Source organism: Podarcis vaucheri (assembly GCF_965113315.1).
Source record: "Podarcis vaucheri genome assembly, chromosome: 1".
In the NCBI taxonomy this organism is placed as follows: domain Eukaryota; kingdom Metazoa; phylum Chordata; class Lepidosauria; order Squamata; family Lacertidae; genus Podarcis; species Podarcis vaucheri.
In genome coordinates, this window is record NC_138759.1 from 12,216,859 (window position 1) to 12,231,587 (window position 14,729).

At 46.6% G+C, this 14,729-nt stretch overlaps 1 long non-coding RNA gene across 1 annotated transcript in view; it reads right to left on the reverse strand.

The window, feature by feature from the left end:
- Nucleotides 1-501: 501 nt before the first annotated feature.
- Nucleotides 502-14,729, reverse strand: part of LOC309531093 — a 45,447-nt gene continuing 31,219 nt past the window's right edge. Inside the window, exons 3-4 of the long non-coding RNA XR_014219065.1 lie at nucleotides 896-2,087; nucleotides 502-701 (exon numbers count right to left, since the gene is read on the reverse strand). This is a non-coding gene — a long non-coding RNA (uncharacterized lncRNA). The remainder of the gene's footprint in view (nucleotides 702-895; nucleotides 2,088-14,729) is intronic.

The window sequence follows — 14,729 nt, forward strand, 5'->3', positions numbered from 1 at the left end:
TGACCCCGGGCCAGTCCCTGCCCTCAGCCCAACCTACCTTAGGGAGTAGGGGGTAAATGCAGTGAGTAACGGTAGTCTATGGCCGACAGCTAAAAAATATGAAAGAGAAAGGAAGGATTTAATCAGTCTTGGAAGAAACCCATTAAGAGTTACAAAGGAAATCACTTGACACCTAAAACTCTGATGATCTGCATGTGCAAATCACCTGTCACAGATTAATCACCACATGTCACCTAAGAACTCCGCAGATAAAGGCAGTTCACCTATTCAGCTGAGAATCCAGGAATGACTAGACATGGAGGGATGAGCATGTAGGCATGACAACAGCCCTCAGAAAGCATCATTTGTTGTTCCAACTGTGACTGGGTTCGCTTTTCTACGATGTACTTATTCGTTATTATTAGATTCACATGGCTGCCTCTCGGTGTGCGTTCTGAGGACACCTGTCAGGAGCCAGAGGGAGGAGCAGGTCAGCAATAAAAAATACCGGTGTCAGTGAAGTGGTTTCCTCCCCATTTTTATTTATGATTTTCAATTTTATACATTTCAATACTTTTACAATCATTTTAACATTTCGAAACTCAACTTCCTTCCCCCTCTTTCTGCAGTTCCTTAAATAATTTTTTTATGTTTTCTGCATATTCCACATTAACTTAACTTAAGCATTTATTCCTCTACTTTAAATGTATACTCTTATAAAACTGCCAGTTATTACAATAATCCTAATAAAAAAATTCCTTCCAGTAGCACCTTAAAGACCAACTAAGTTAGTTCTTGGTATGAGCTTTCGTGTGCATGCACACGAAAGCTCATACCAAGAACTAACTTAGTTGGTCTTTAAGGTGCTACTGGAAGGAATTTTTTTATTTTGACTATGGCAGACCAACACGGCTACCTATCTACTACTACAATAATCCTGCCAGTGTTATTATCTGTTTACAGTTTGTTAGTAAATATCCAATAAACCATTTCCATTCTTTTGATTTGTTATCTTGATTTCTTATTTTTCGGGTAAGTTTCGCCATTTCTGTGTATTCTATAAGTTTTTGTATCCATTCTTCTTTCATCGGGACTTCTTCTTTCCATTTTTGGGCAAATAACATTCTTGCCGCTGTAGCTGCATACATGAATAAATTTCTATACAGTTTGGGTAAAAAGGTAAAGGGACCCCTGACCATTAGGTCCAGTCGTGACCGACTCTGGGGTTGCGGCGCTCATCTCGCTCTATGGGCCAAGGGAGCCGGCGTTTGTCCGCAGACAGCTTCCAGGTCATGTGGCCAGCATGACTAAGCCGCTTCTGGTGAACCAGAGCAGCACACAGAAACGCCGTTTACCTTCCCGCTGGAGCGGTACTTATTTATCTACTTGCACTTTGACGTGCTTTCAAACTGCTAGGTTGGCAGGAGCAGGGACCGAGCAACGGGAGCTCACTCCGTCACAGGGATTCGAACCGCCGACCTTCTGATCGGCAAGTCCTAGGCTCTGTGTTTTAACCCACAGCGCCACCTGCGTCCCCACAGTTTGGGTAGTTCGGTATAATTCCTAAAAGGAAAGCTTCTGGCCAAATGTTATTTTAAATATCTTTTTCAATTCATTATATATCATTTCCCAGTAACCTTAAACCTTACTACAAGACCACCACATATGATAAAAAGAACCTTCTTTCTCTTTACATTTCAAACACTTATTTGATTTTGATATATACATTTTTGCCAAATTATCCAGTGTCAATGAAGTCAACTCTTTACTTGAAGAAACCAAAAGCAGCACAGACCCACTGATCCCAGCAACTCTTCCTGGTAGGTTTTGCCCCAGTGAAGCAGTTGTGAAGACTGGAGGTCCCCGCCTTCCCATCACCTGCTATGTCTCTTCCTCCCTCGGTTCCTTCCCCAGCAGCCTAAGGCTCTGTCGTCTTGTCTCTCTTTGCTCCTCCCTCTTCATTCCTCTCCATGTTCTGGGAGGCGGGGCAGGGGCTCTGAGCTGTTCGCAGCAGGAGAGAGAGACTTTCTGGATTCTTCAGCGGCCTGCCTCACCTCCGTCTTCTGGCCCCCCTCTTCTCCTGCCTCTGATTCCAGCAGGGGTGCCAACTGGAATGAAATATTGCAGGGACCCTTATCATAAAATTCCATGATATATTATCAAAGGCCTTCTCTGTGTCAATAAACATTAACACTGCTTGCTTATTGTTCCTGGTCTCTAGATATTCTATTATATTTAATACAGTGGTGCCTCACAAGACGAAATTAATTCGTTCCGCAAGTTTTTTCTTCTTGCGAGTTTTTCGTCTTGTGATGCATGGTTTCCCATAGGAATGCATTGAAAATCAATTAATGCGTTCCTAGGGAAACCGCCTTCAGACCAGGTCCGGGGACAGTCTGTCCCCCGACCTCTTCTGAAGGCTGGGGGGGGGGGAGAGAAGGGCTTTTCTTCCCACCACCAGCCTTCAGAAGGATGTTCTGAAGGCTGGGGGTGGGAAGAAAAGCCCTTCTCCCCACCTCCCGCCCAGCAAGCTCCGGGGACAGGAGGGCTTTGCTGCCGACCGCCAGCATTTTAAAAGCCCCCGCTGTCCCGGGGCGATTTTAAAATGCTGGTGGGTGGCAGTGAAAGCTTCGCTGCCGCCCGCCAGCATTTTAAGATCGTCCGGGACAGCAGAGAAGTCTCCGCTGCCCCGGGAAGGCGGGCGGGGGGCGAATGTCTTCCCCCCCCGCCTGCCTTCAAAAGCCATCTGGGACAGCGGAGAAAGATGCTGCCTTTCTCCGCTCTCCCAGGAAGGCAGGCAGGGGGGAGCAAAGCCTTTCGCCCCCCCCCCCCCCGCCGGCCTTCAGAAGAGGTCCAGGACCTCTTTTGAAGGCGGGCGGGGGGGGCGAAAGGCTTTCTTCTTTTTTTATAAGAATTTTTATTGGTTTTTCACATTTTATACAGACAAATACAAACACAAAGACAGACAAAAAAGACAAAAAACATGTATAGTTTCAGAAAATCTTATTTTCCTAACCTTACTCCCTGACTTCCCCCCACCCCCTCCCTTGCATCCCTATTCCCAAAATTATGTCAGCAAATTGGCATTTCTCCTCTTATGCATCATAATTTTAGTCCTTTTGTAAAAAGAAAACAAAATAAATTTTTCTAAGTTGGACCCCAGTTCCCTTCCATCGATTTCCCAATTTGTCTTAGATAAAAGTCATATTAACTAAACCCCATAGTCTTGAGTGTTGTTAATTACATCCTTCCCTCCCTCCCATCCCCGATTTGCGCCCCTTCCCAATACATGTCCAAAATGTCAGTTCTTAGCCTGGGTCCCACACGTCCGAGGCTCTCAAGTCTCTTTCAGTCCCTCTCCGCCGGTCTTGTTGGTAGTCTTTTATGTCGGTCATCAAGTCTCGAAAAAGTTCTGTCAGAATCAACCCATAATCTCTTCCCATACGTATTTTTAGAAACAGCTGCTGAAGAATTTCCACAAGGCCTGGATCTTCAAAATCATAGTCAAGGTCAAAGTCAAAGTCAGTGTGGAGGCCCCAATTATATTTCTTTATTTTAAAATCCTGCACTTCATAAATTCCCGGGGCCTCCACTTTCGTCTTTTGCATCTTTCGCAGATTTGTAGTAGGCTTAATCCAAAAGTCTCCTTGCTTATATTCCACAGATGTCAGTTCCTGGTTGGTACTTTCCAACTTTACTTTCTCTTTTTCTTGTTTAGTCTCTTCCACTTCCTTAGATATCATTTCAGATTCAGCTGTGGATTCTTTCTCATTCAGGTCCTCACTACATTCAGCAGAACTGCTTGTTCCAGGAGTCAAGGTCATAAGTTGTTTACTTATAGCTGAAGTCTGCTCTTGTAGGATTCCCACCAGCTGAAACATTCTTTCGATTTCCACTAGTATTTTTCCATCCACAGCCATTGTAGTTTCACAGAATTCCCCCTAGAGGGAATCTGGTTACTTAGTGTTCTTTTCTCCAACAATCCTCAAACTTATTGTTATTACTTTGTTTCCAACAATTTTATTCAATTGTAACTCATTTTAATCCAGAGGAATCTTAAATAAGGGTTTTTCCACTCTAAATTGCCCGTTTGACAGCTGTCAAACTCTGCTCCTCTTACACAAGCTCCGAAACAGGACGCTCCCGGGCCCGGGAGGGGGGGGGGTGTTTACAACAAAAAAAGGAGACTTCCGAAACTCCACTCTCCTGCTCCAAATTTCTTTTTTACGAAATCTTGGAAGTTACTGTCTTTTTTAACTCACCCCTTATAGGGTGGGCTCTCCAGCTTAGTTCTTATGTCGTTGCTCTAAATCGTCTGCAAAGGGGGGGTGCGGACTTCCTTTTAGCACCCCCCCGGTCGTCTCAAATTCACAGGAAAAGTTTCTAAAAGTCCAATTCCGTTTTACTCACGGGTTATTTTTCAGTCCGAATTTCAAGGAAGGAAGTCAGCGCTCTCCAGTCATGGCTCGCGGCTTCACTCGGCGGAGGTAGCGATTGACTCTCAGCGCCACGCCGCCCCCCGTATCCTCTCCGCAGCCTTTAAAAAGGCTCTTCGTGAATCAGGGGGGGCGTTTAAGGCACCCACCGAGTCTTCAGTCCGCAGGCTTCCGCGCCTGCGGTTTTTAAGGGTCCCCGCGTCGCCGGCACGGCAAAGACCCATCCTCCGCTGAGCCGATTCCTTCCGGAGCTCGGAGGGTATCCGCCATTTCCAGATCGCGCCAACCCCGGAAGTCGGGGCGAAAGGCTTCCCCCCCCCCCCCGCCTGCCTTCAAAAGCCGTCTGGGACAGCGGAGAAAGACGCTGCCTTTCTCCGCTCTCCCGGGAAGGCAGGCAGGGGGGAGCAAAGACTTTCGCCCCCCGCCGGCCTTCAGAAGAGGTCCAGGACCTCTTCTGAAGGCCGGCAGGGGGCGAAAGTCTTTGCTCCCCCCGCCTGCCTTCAAAAGCCGTCCGCGATAGCGGGAAGCGCTTCCCTGCTATGCCAGACTGCTTTTAAAATGCTGGCGGTGGGGAGCAAAGCCTTTCGGCCCCCGCCGGCCTTCCTGGACCTCTTCTGAAGGCCGGAGGGGGGGGAAGGCTTTGCTCCCCACCACCAGCATTTAAAAGAGGTCCCCGGAGATTTCCCTATGGGCTTTCGTCCTGCGAAGCAAGCCCATAGGGAAATTCGTCTTGCGAAGCGCCTCCAAAACAGAAAACCCTTTCGTCTTGCGGGTTTTCCGTCTTGCGAGGCATTCGTCTTGCGAGGTATCACTGTATGTTCCTCACATTATCTTTCATCTGTCGACCAGGAAGAAAGCCTGCTTGATCCTCATGGATCACTTCTTTCGAAATTCCTTTCAATCTGTTCGCCAATATTTGTTCACCTTCTCCTTCCATTGTGCTTCCTCTTCTCCCTCTGACCACTCCTCATCATCCCACCACCAATCCCCTGGCTCTGAGCCTTCTTTCCCAGGGAGTTCCCTGGGGGGTTCCCCAACTGGTGCCTCCCACCACTCCTCTACATCCAGCCAGTCCAGGACAACACCTTGCAAAACCACACTGTAAGGGACCAGTGATGGTCAGTGAGTTGGATGGCTTAAAAGAGGAGAGGACAAATTCGTGAAGGAGAAGGCTATCCGTGGCTATTAACCCTGGTGGTTATGTTCTATCTCTACTGATGGAGGAGGCAGCAGTGTCCCTGAATATCAGGCCACCCCCTAAAAATGCTCATGCCTGGGAAGGAGGAATGAGAGCTCTCTCTCGCTTCTGATGTTGGCCACATTGATCCGCTGCAAGTAATTAGTGTGCCGTTTTCATCTTTTATTTAACCCAAATGTCCATTAAAAGCCCTCAAAATAGAAACAAATATTTGAATAATTTATCTGGGCATAATTTCCTTCTGGCTTTTTGGAGACATTTTGAGTGGGTTTCGCTGTTTGCTTCTAGAAAGCGGCAAGCGAGGCTTTAAACTGCAGAGTTCCTGGAAGAAACAACAATGCCCGTTCATGAACCCTCATTTTATTTATTTTTTACAACAAAACAACAACAACAACACATTCCCTTGGCTGTCTACGGCCAAGATCTGAGTCTGCAGCAGCAGCTGAATGAAGCTATCGCCTGTGTTGCAGGCCATGGGTGCTCATCAAAAGGCACAGCTTGCCAGTTTAATGGGCCTTGCATGAGCATCTCTGTGTGAGTCTACAAATGCAGATCCCAACAGATTTCTTCAATACATTTGGAGCCACATTTTGCTGTGACTGTCGTGGCCTGTTTTGGGGTCATAATCATGACAGGGGACAACACCAGTTGTCATCCGTATGCCTGAAGCATTTTTGTAACAGCTTATAAAGTTTTTAAAGGGCCTTCTTGGTAGTGGCGCCCGCCCTGTGGAATGCCCTCCCTTCAGATGTCAAGGAAATAAACAACTATCTGACTTTTAGAAGACATCTGAAGGCAGCCCTGTTTAGGGAAGTTTTTGAATGTTTGATGTTTTATCATGTTTTTAATATTCTGTTGGGAGCCACCCAGAGCCAGATGGGTGGGGTATAAATAAATTGTTGTTGTTGTTGTTGTTTAGCTGATAAGTCGTGTCCGAATCTTCATGATCCCATGGACCAGAACATGCCAGGCACACCTGTCTTCCACAGCCTCCTGTAGTTTGGTCAAACTCATGTTAGTAGCATTATTTTTATTATTTTTATTAGTTAATTAAAGGATGCAAAGAAATATGATTGTTATCCACTCATAAACCCTTCCTTAAGTATTTTGATTTGGACATTAGTTGCTCACTCACCCCTCTGGTGCTGTTGAGACAATCTTCAGATATCCCTTTCTTAGAGTTGCATCCCTAACCCTAGCAGAAAGGCTAATTGCCCTGGGAACAAGGCCTGCTTTGCATTGATATTGTTACATGCTGCCCCAATCACCAAGTGGTGTGAAATTCCAGAGGTCTGGGCACTTACCCAGGGTTCATGTTTCCTTTGCAAATGAGGCTCAGCAGAGACTGTAGTGTCTTTATGATATATGGTTCATTTACACATATATACAACCTGAGCCTATGTTGAAGGGGCTCACAGCATTACACTGCAAGAGGTTCTTGCTTCTCCCATGGCCACAGTCTTGGGTGCCCTCTGTCCTGCTGCTCCAGCTTGCTGCATTTAACAGACTGCCATCTTTTCTCCCTGAGCAGAGGGAAAGTGAGCAGCCAATGTGACTCTGATCTTTGCACAGTAGGCTGTAATCCACCTCTGCAAAGGCCAGAGATTTCTATGCACCTCATGCCCCAGCCATCTTTTAATCTGCTTAAGCAAAGAGCCATCATCAAAGTTCAAGGAAGCAACCAAACAGAGGAGGAGGGGTGAGCATGATAATTCATCCATGTGGTGTTAATGGTGTGTATGTGTGTGGGGGGGGAAACATCTGCATGAAGAGAACTTCGTTGATATGAATGCAGGTTATGGATGCTGTACATTTGTAGCACTGTCCATTATTTCAACACAGATTAAGGTTCTGGAGGATTGTGACCATTCCTAGCAATTCTTTGATGGATGTGATTGGCCTACTTAATCATCCTTCAAGCTTCCGTACAAGAGCAAATTCTTTTTTAGCTGATGCACATGTGGGAATGCTGTTGCTTTTTCAGATCCCCTAAATACTGAGCGGTGAATCTCTCCCTTTCTTTTAATAGTTTAAAAAATCATTGCAGAGTGACAAGCAAATGATATCCTGCCTTTGCAAACATGCAGACATGAAAGACTCTCTCCACCGTGATTTTCCCCACTGTTGCAAAAAAAAAAAGGAAGAAAGAAAAGTATTTATGTATAATATTTGCATTTGAAGACGTTGACTGCATCACACATGAAGAAACAGCCTTTTTTCTTTCTCACACTGACATTCAGATTCATTTCAGGGATGAGAGTATTAGCCATGGGAAATAGCTTACAGCTTAAATGGGGGCTGCTTCAGATGAGCGCTCATGGCAGAACAGGAAGTGTGAGTGACCCACACTTCCTGTTCTTGAACTCCAGATGAGCACTTAGGGATCTTCCAACCAGGGAGAGATGCACAATATTCATGTGAGAATTTATAGGCCACTTTGTCCATCAAAATATTCCTGGCGAACAAAATATGCAAATACATAACAAGTACATTCAAACCAGCTTAAAAACAATGCTGGCAAAACCAGGAACTGTTCAGTTAACAAAAGCCTGATTAAAAAGAAAGGTCTCTGGTAAGCATCTGAAAGTGCCTAGGCCCTAGAAGTTGCCTGTCGAATTGTCAGTGAAACAGAACTTCACATCAACCCTATCCCACTGTTAAGAAAGGCTAAAAACACCACACACCCTAGAACTATAAAGTCACAAAGTGTTGGTACAGAGCAGTGAACTGCCAGGAGAAGAGAATTTCCACCTCAAAAAACATACAGACACCAAAAATTGTACCTTGGGGCAAAACCACTTCTCTGTTAATAAATAAATCATTGGGGGTGGGGGGCGTGTTGGAGATCTGTAGGGCATTCCCTGATAGAAAAAGACCTATATTAGGGTAGCTGTTAAAATATTCTGCCCTAGGGGGGAGACTTGGCACTGCTTACCAGCCTTGGAGCGATACCTCCAGCATCACTTCTGGGAGAGATTGTGGAGCAAAGAACTCATTATTCATGTTCTCGTTCGAAAGACAGCCCCAGCGCTCCTGCCACATTATATATTAGGAACCGATGTCACCTTAATGCAAATAAATTGATCACACTTTAGGGTCCTTCCTTCTTCTTCTTCTTTTAAATGTGCAAAGGAATGATTTTGTAGTTGACATTTTTCATCGCTGGGCAGACATTACAGAAGACTCATTCCCTGGGTTTTATCCTCTCTCAGACACACAGATAGATTTGTTTTCGCATTCATATTTCATAAGGATTGATGTGAAGTGATTCGAAACAGTAATGATGGCTGTGAGGGGGATTAAAATTGGCAATGGCAGGTTCTGGATAAGAATGGTCAACCACCCCCAGTTTTTCAAGAGTGTTGGAAAGATGAGTGAATTTAGACTCTGTGAATAGATGCAGTTACGGAGAGTTATTATTGCTCGGAGTACAGCATCGCCTTCCTGGTTGAAGCAAAATGTGAGACCCTATGTGGCAAAAAAAAGAGAGAGAGAGAGGTCAGAAACATTTCTCCTTCTCTCTGTTGTATGCCAGCACTGTCTAGATCCCATTAAGGTAAAGGACCCCTGGAAAGTTAAGTCCAGTCAAAGGCGACTATGGGTTGTGGTGTTCATCTCGCTTTCAGGCCGAGGGAGCCGGTGTTTGTCCACAGACAGCTTTCCGGTTCATGTGGCCTGCATGACTAAACCGCTTCTGGTGCAACGGAACACTGTGACGGAAAACACAGTGCAGGAAACACCATTGACCTTCCCGCAGCAGTGGTGCCTATTTATCTACTTGCACTGGTGTGCTTTCGAACTGCTAGGTTGGCAGGAGCTGGGACAGAGCAACGGGAGCTCAACCCATCGCGGGGATTCGAACTGCCGGTCTTCCGATTGGCAAGCCCAAGAGGCTCAGTGGTTTAGACCACAGCGCCACACCTGTCCCCTACAGCAGGGGTAGCCCACCCAGGCAAGGTGAAGAGGCCCTGGAGAGTTGGGGAGGGCAGCAGATCTGCAACCGCCTCCACCCCCTGTGTGCTGCTGCTGCCTGCTCCCCTCTGGGAAGAGCGGGACACAGCGACGAGAGAGTCAGCTGGTGGAAAAAAGTGCTCAAAGCAGTCAGCCTCCCTTGTCGCTGCATCTCTCTCTTTGCCGAGCGTGGGAGATGCAGCTGATGTGAACCCAAAATAACCCCCTTACTCAAGCAGGTTGGTTCACAGTCACTGTGTTTCTTCATTTCCAATACTGATCTTCATTCCCTTCATGTCTGATATTCACCAAGGGAGGTCAGCGTCAGGAAGGAAGTGTGGGCGAGGATCAGTGCATCAGGGTGGGGCGGCATGAGAAGCAGCAATTGTATACAGGCAACTGTGGGTCATTGCACATGTCAGCAGTTGCACAGAAGCCCGTTCCACCACCCCTACTACGTCCTCCCCTCCCTGCCACCACCATTTTGCCCCTGTTCTGCCCGCTTCTGGGGCTGAAAATGATGCTCATATCAGCAGCCATGCATCAGTTGGATCATGAGTAAGCAAACTAAGGCCCGGGGGCCGGATCAGGCCCAATCGCCTTCTAAATCCGGCCCACAGACAGTCCAGGTATCAGTGTTTTTACGTGAGTAGAATGTGTCCTTTTATTTGACATGCATCTCTGTGTTATTTGTGGGGCCTGCCTGGTGTTTTTACATGAGTAGAAGGTGTGCTTTTATTTAAAATGAATCTCTGGGTTATTTGTGGGGCATAGGAATTCATTCATTCACCCCCCCCCAAAAAAAAAATGTATAGTCCAGCCCCTCACAAGGTCTGAGGGACAGTGGACTGGCCACCTGCTGAAAAGATTTGCTGACCCCTGAGTTGGATGCATACAAAATGATGAATCTGCTTTGCAAGCAGGAGTCGCAGGTTCTATCCCCAGTATCTCCAGGCTGGGCTGGGAAAAACTCCCGTCTGAAATTCCTGGAGAGCTGCTATCAGTTGGTGTCGACCAGCCTTTTCCAACCAGGTCTTCTCCATAAGTTTGGGGCAACAACATTTTTCATTTCAATTAATTCCGTTTTTCATTTGTATACAGCCTTTCTATATTTCTATACGCAAGGGGTGAAGAAACGACAAAGCTCTCACACCCTTGTAACAATCGGCTCCAATTAAAAAAAAGTAATAATAAAAACAACTTGTATCAAATAAAGTAATTTTCAACAATCCACTAGGCTCTCATAGTACACGATAAAATGAAATATCAGCAGGTAATAATTATACAAAAATTCACTCTTAACCATTACGATAAATAATTGCAAGGCTATGATCAATAAAAACAACATCAAGTCTCAATGCATAAAATGCCACATATAAAACTGTAAAAGGTTTTACAGTTGAGACAAATGAAACACAAAGAGACACAACTTATAAAATTATCTAAGCTCTTCCCAGCTGTGGCTGCTGCTGTTCTTAAAGTCATGGTCTGGGAATGGCTCCTAGGGCTGGTGTCCAGCACAAAGTCTCCCTTCTCACATTTTTGCTGGCAGAGACATTGTAGTCAAATATCCAGAGGGCACCGGGTTGGCAACAGCTGAGTTATAGCACTGCACATCACACTAAAGCTCACCAACGATACCCAGAAAGAATGGGTTCTGTTTTATAGAACAAAGAAGAACAAAAGACCAATGTCTTTTTCTTCCCCACTCCACGCTATACAATTTTGGCTTTGGTTATGGAACAGAAGCTGCTCCATTGGCCATTTCTCACACAGTCACTTCTCATTGTGCAGAGCAGAGTGTGCCGCCGAAATATTAATTTGACTGAAATTACTCCTGAATCTTTCATCACACCCCTTCCTCTGCGCTCAAGGCAATGGCGTTATGATCTAATCTGCATTCTCCGCATGCTGCTTCCAAGCAGAATCGAGAGAGATGGCCCGGGGAGAACGAGGGGACAGGAATCTTGCACGAAAAGATTCTTCCAAGGTTGCCCTAGAGTGGAAGATGGTGGACCAACGCAGCTCTGTGGGGCCCTCAGAAGTTCACAGCTGGAACAACGCGCGGGGAGATGACAAACGCATTCTGCACCGTCCTACCAGAGCAGATGGGATGCGTTTGCTGGTTTGATTCCATTCATGGATACAACTTTCCATGCCATATCTCAAAGCAATTTCACAAGAATAACATCAACAATAAGGGCCATAATTCAGTGGTGGAACACCTGCTTTGCCCTGGAATGATACTAAGCCCTCACCCTTAGTCGTTTAGTCGTGTCCGACTCTTCATGACCCCATGGACCAGAGCACGCCAGGCACTCCTGTCTTCCACTGCCTCCCGCAGTTTGATCAAACTCATGCTGGTAGCTTCGAGAACACTATCCAACCATCTCGTCCTCTGTCGTCCCCTTCTCCTTGTGCCCTCCATCTTTCCCAACATCAGGGTCTTTTCCAGGGAGTCTTCTCTTCTCATGAGGTGGCTAAAGTATTGGCGCCTCAGCTTCACAATCTGTCTACTTTTCCTTAGGATGTCCCTATTTCATCAGAGTTATGCAACCCCTGAGTCAAGGAGATAAGTACCATATTTTTCGCTCTATAAGACGCACCAGACCAGAAGACTCACCTAGTTTTTGGAGGAGGAAAACAAGAAAAAATATATTCTGAATCTCAGAAGCCAGAACAGCAAGAGGGATCACTGTGCAGTGAAAGCAGCAATCCCTCTTGCTGTTCTGGCTTCTGGGATAGCTGCACAGCCTGCATTCACTCCATAAGACGCACACACATTTCCCCTTACTTTTCAGGAGGGAAAAAGTGAGTCTTATAGAGCAAAAAATATGGTAACTATACAACCTTTAAAGGATATCTGAAGGGAGCTCTGTATAGGAAAGTTTTTAATGTTTCATGTTTTGTTATGTTTTTATATATGTTGGAAGTTACCCAGAGTGCTTGGGGAACCCAGTCAGATAGGCAGCAACAACAACAACAACAATGGAATGGGATGTCTCTATTTTCATCAGAGGAATGTTGGAGGATATGTGGTTAGGCTGCCAATACTGTTGCTGTCATTGAGCGGGAGTCTGCCTGCACCCAATCCAACCGTCCTCCAGTTGGGCACAAAGAAGGTGTCGGGATTGTGCTCTTGGCTGTGCTTCTGCCATTTCAGTTTTACATGTTCTTTTATTTTCATCTTTTATAGGAGGCAAGCATAATTGCCTGCATAAATAAACAAGCGAGCCGTTACAATAAAACATGCCGACAAATCATTTTCATTTGATTTTGCCGACTTTTCTGATTTCGTTGTCATAAATGAGAAACATCACAGCATAATCGTGGGTCATAACTCCTCCAGCAGCCCTTTGGAGGGTGGGAGAACCAGTGTGATAACCTAGACCCCTTGTTTTCGGAGGCCCGTGCATATGACAGCCACAGTTGGCTCAGTGTACCCACTGCTACGTAAAAGCACACCGTCTCTGAAAACTGACCAAATGGTACACCCTAGAGGTGCAAGAACTTAAATCAGAGCAGGGGGGCAGTCCTGCCAGCCAGGCCCTCTTCTGACATCTCACCCCTCCCCCCTTCTTATCCATCCTCTTCCTTCTCAAGGTGCAGGGCAGGGAGTCGGGTGAAGTCAGGGACAGGCACGCAACCAGGGAGCCAGGGCGAGTCAGGAGCTCAGGTCGGGAAGCAGGACAGGGTTCAGGCAGGAACTAACAACCAACAATGTTGCTCCCACAACTTGGGGCTGGCCAGCTTTTATCTGCCCCGAGGCATTGGGCGGCCCCAACCCTCTGGTGAGTCACCTCTCCTGGCCTGGAGGCGAGCAGTCCTCCTGCGGGAACTTAGTTCCCTCTGTCTCTCTGCCCTGAGCCTCTGCAGCTCAGGAGAGGCTGGAGGGTTATCAGACCCAGAGGCAACCTCAGCTTCCCCTGACGGGGCTGAGAGTGGAGCACCTGCAGGCAATGGGTCCTCCAGACTCAGCTGGTGCCTGCACCTGAGGATCCAGCACAGGTGAGGACCCTTCAGGCTCATGCCCCAGCCCAGCTGGCTCTGGAGGCGGGGAATCCTGTGCAGGTTGGGATCCCTCAGGTTCAGCCTCTGAGTCTGAATCCCAGGCCATCACATCCACCCTCCTCCTCCTCCTCCTCTTCTCAGTTGTTGGCAGACCCATGAAGCGCATCCTTAATATCACAAAGCTTAATTACGAACACAGTTGTACATGTCTAGATGTGGTTCAGTGGCCAGAGCATTTGTCTAGGACTGGGGAGACAGGGGTTCAGATCTCTTCCCATTCACCGTGCTGGATAACCTTGGGCTCATCCTAAGGGGAAGACAGCAGTATATGAGCCCCATGGGGGAATGAGGCAATTAAAATATAATAAATAAGCTATCCTTCAGTTCTGCATCTGCATCTTTCTCAGGAATTTGCTTCTACAGTTTCCTTGCTTTGGAGCTACAGAAGCAGCAGTCCTTGCCGAAAAGCTAATTAGGGAAGTCTGGAGGTACCTGTGGCGCGTCTTCTTCATGTAACTGCCGCATGAGCGATGTCTCTTTGCGGGTCTCTGAGCTCCTTCTCCATGCATAAGAAGGCTCCTAATTTACAACACACATCATCCAAGGCATACCATGGAAGACGGAGGCGAAATGAGCTGTAAATGCAAGCAGCCGTAACTTCTCTGTGCAACATCTCCAGATGCTTTCTGCAACTTCAGCCTTTGTCTCTCGATGGAACATACGGGTGCAAATGGAGAAATCATCCTGTGCAGACAGGACAGCAATGCCTTAACAATAGCCCGGCAAAAGGGATACATGCAGACTACGAGAATAGGGTTGTCACGTGGAAGATAGAGCAAATTGCCCAGCATTGCTTCCATACACATGCTGCTGGACATAAAGACGTAAGAAGAGACGTCTGGATCAGGCCAGTGGCTCATCTACTCCCCAAAAGGGAAGGCGAAAAATCTCAAAATGCTGTATAGGATTTTATTTATAAACAAGCCCAATGCATTTTGGCCTTGCAGATTTTGGACACTCATTAGGTGTCAAAATGCAAAGTTGAAGCAAACTGATGTATACAGTAGTACCTCGGAAGTCAAATGCCTTGCCAGCCAAACATTTTGGCTCCTGAACACCGCAAACCCAGGAGTGACTGTTCCACTTTGCGAACA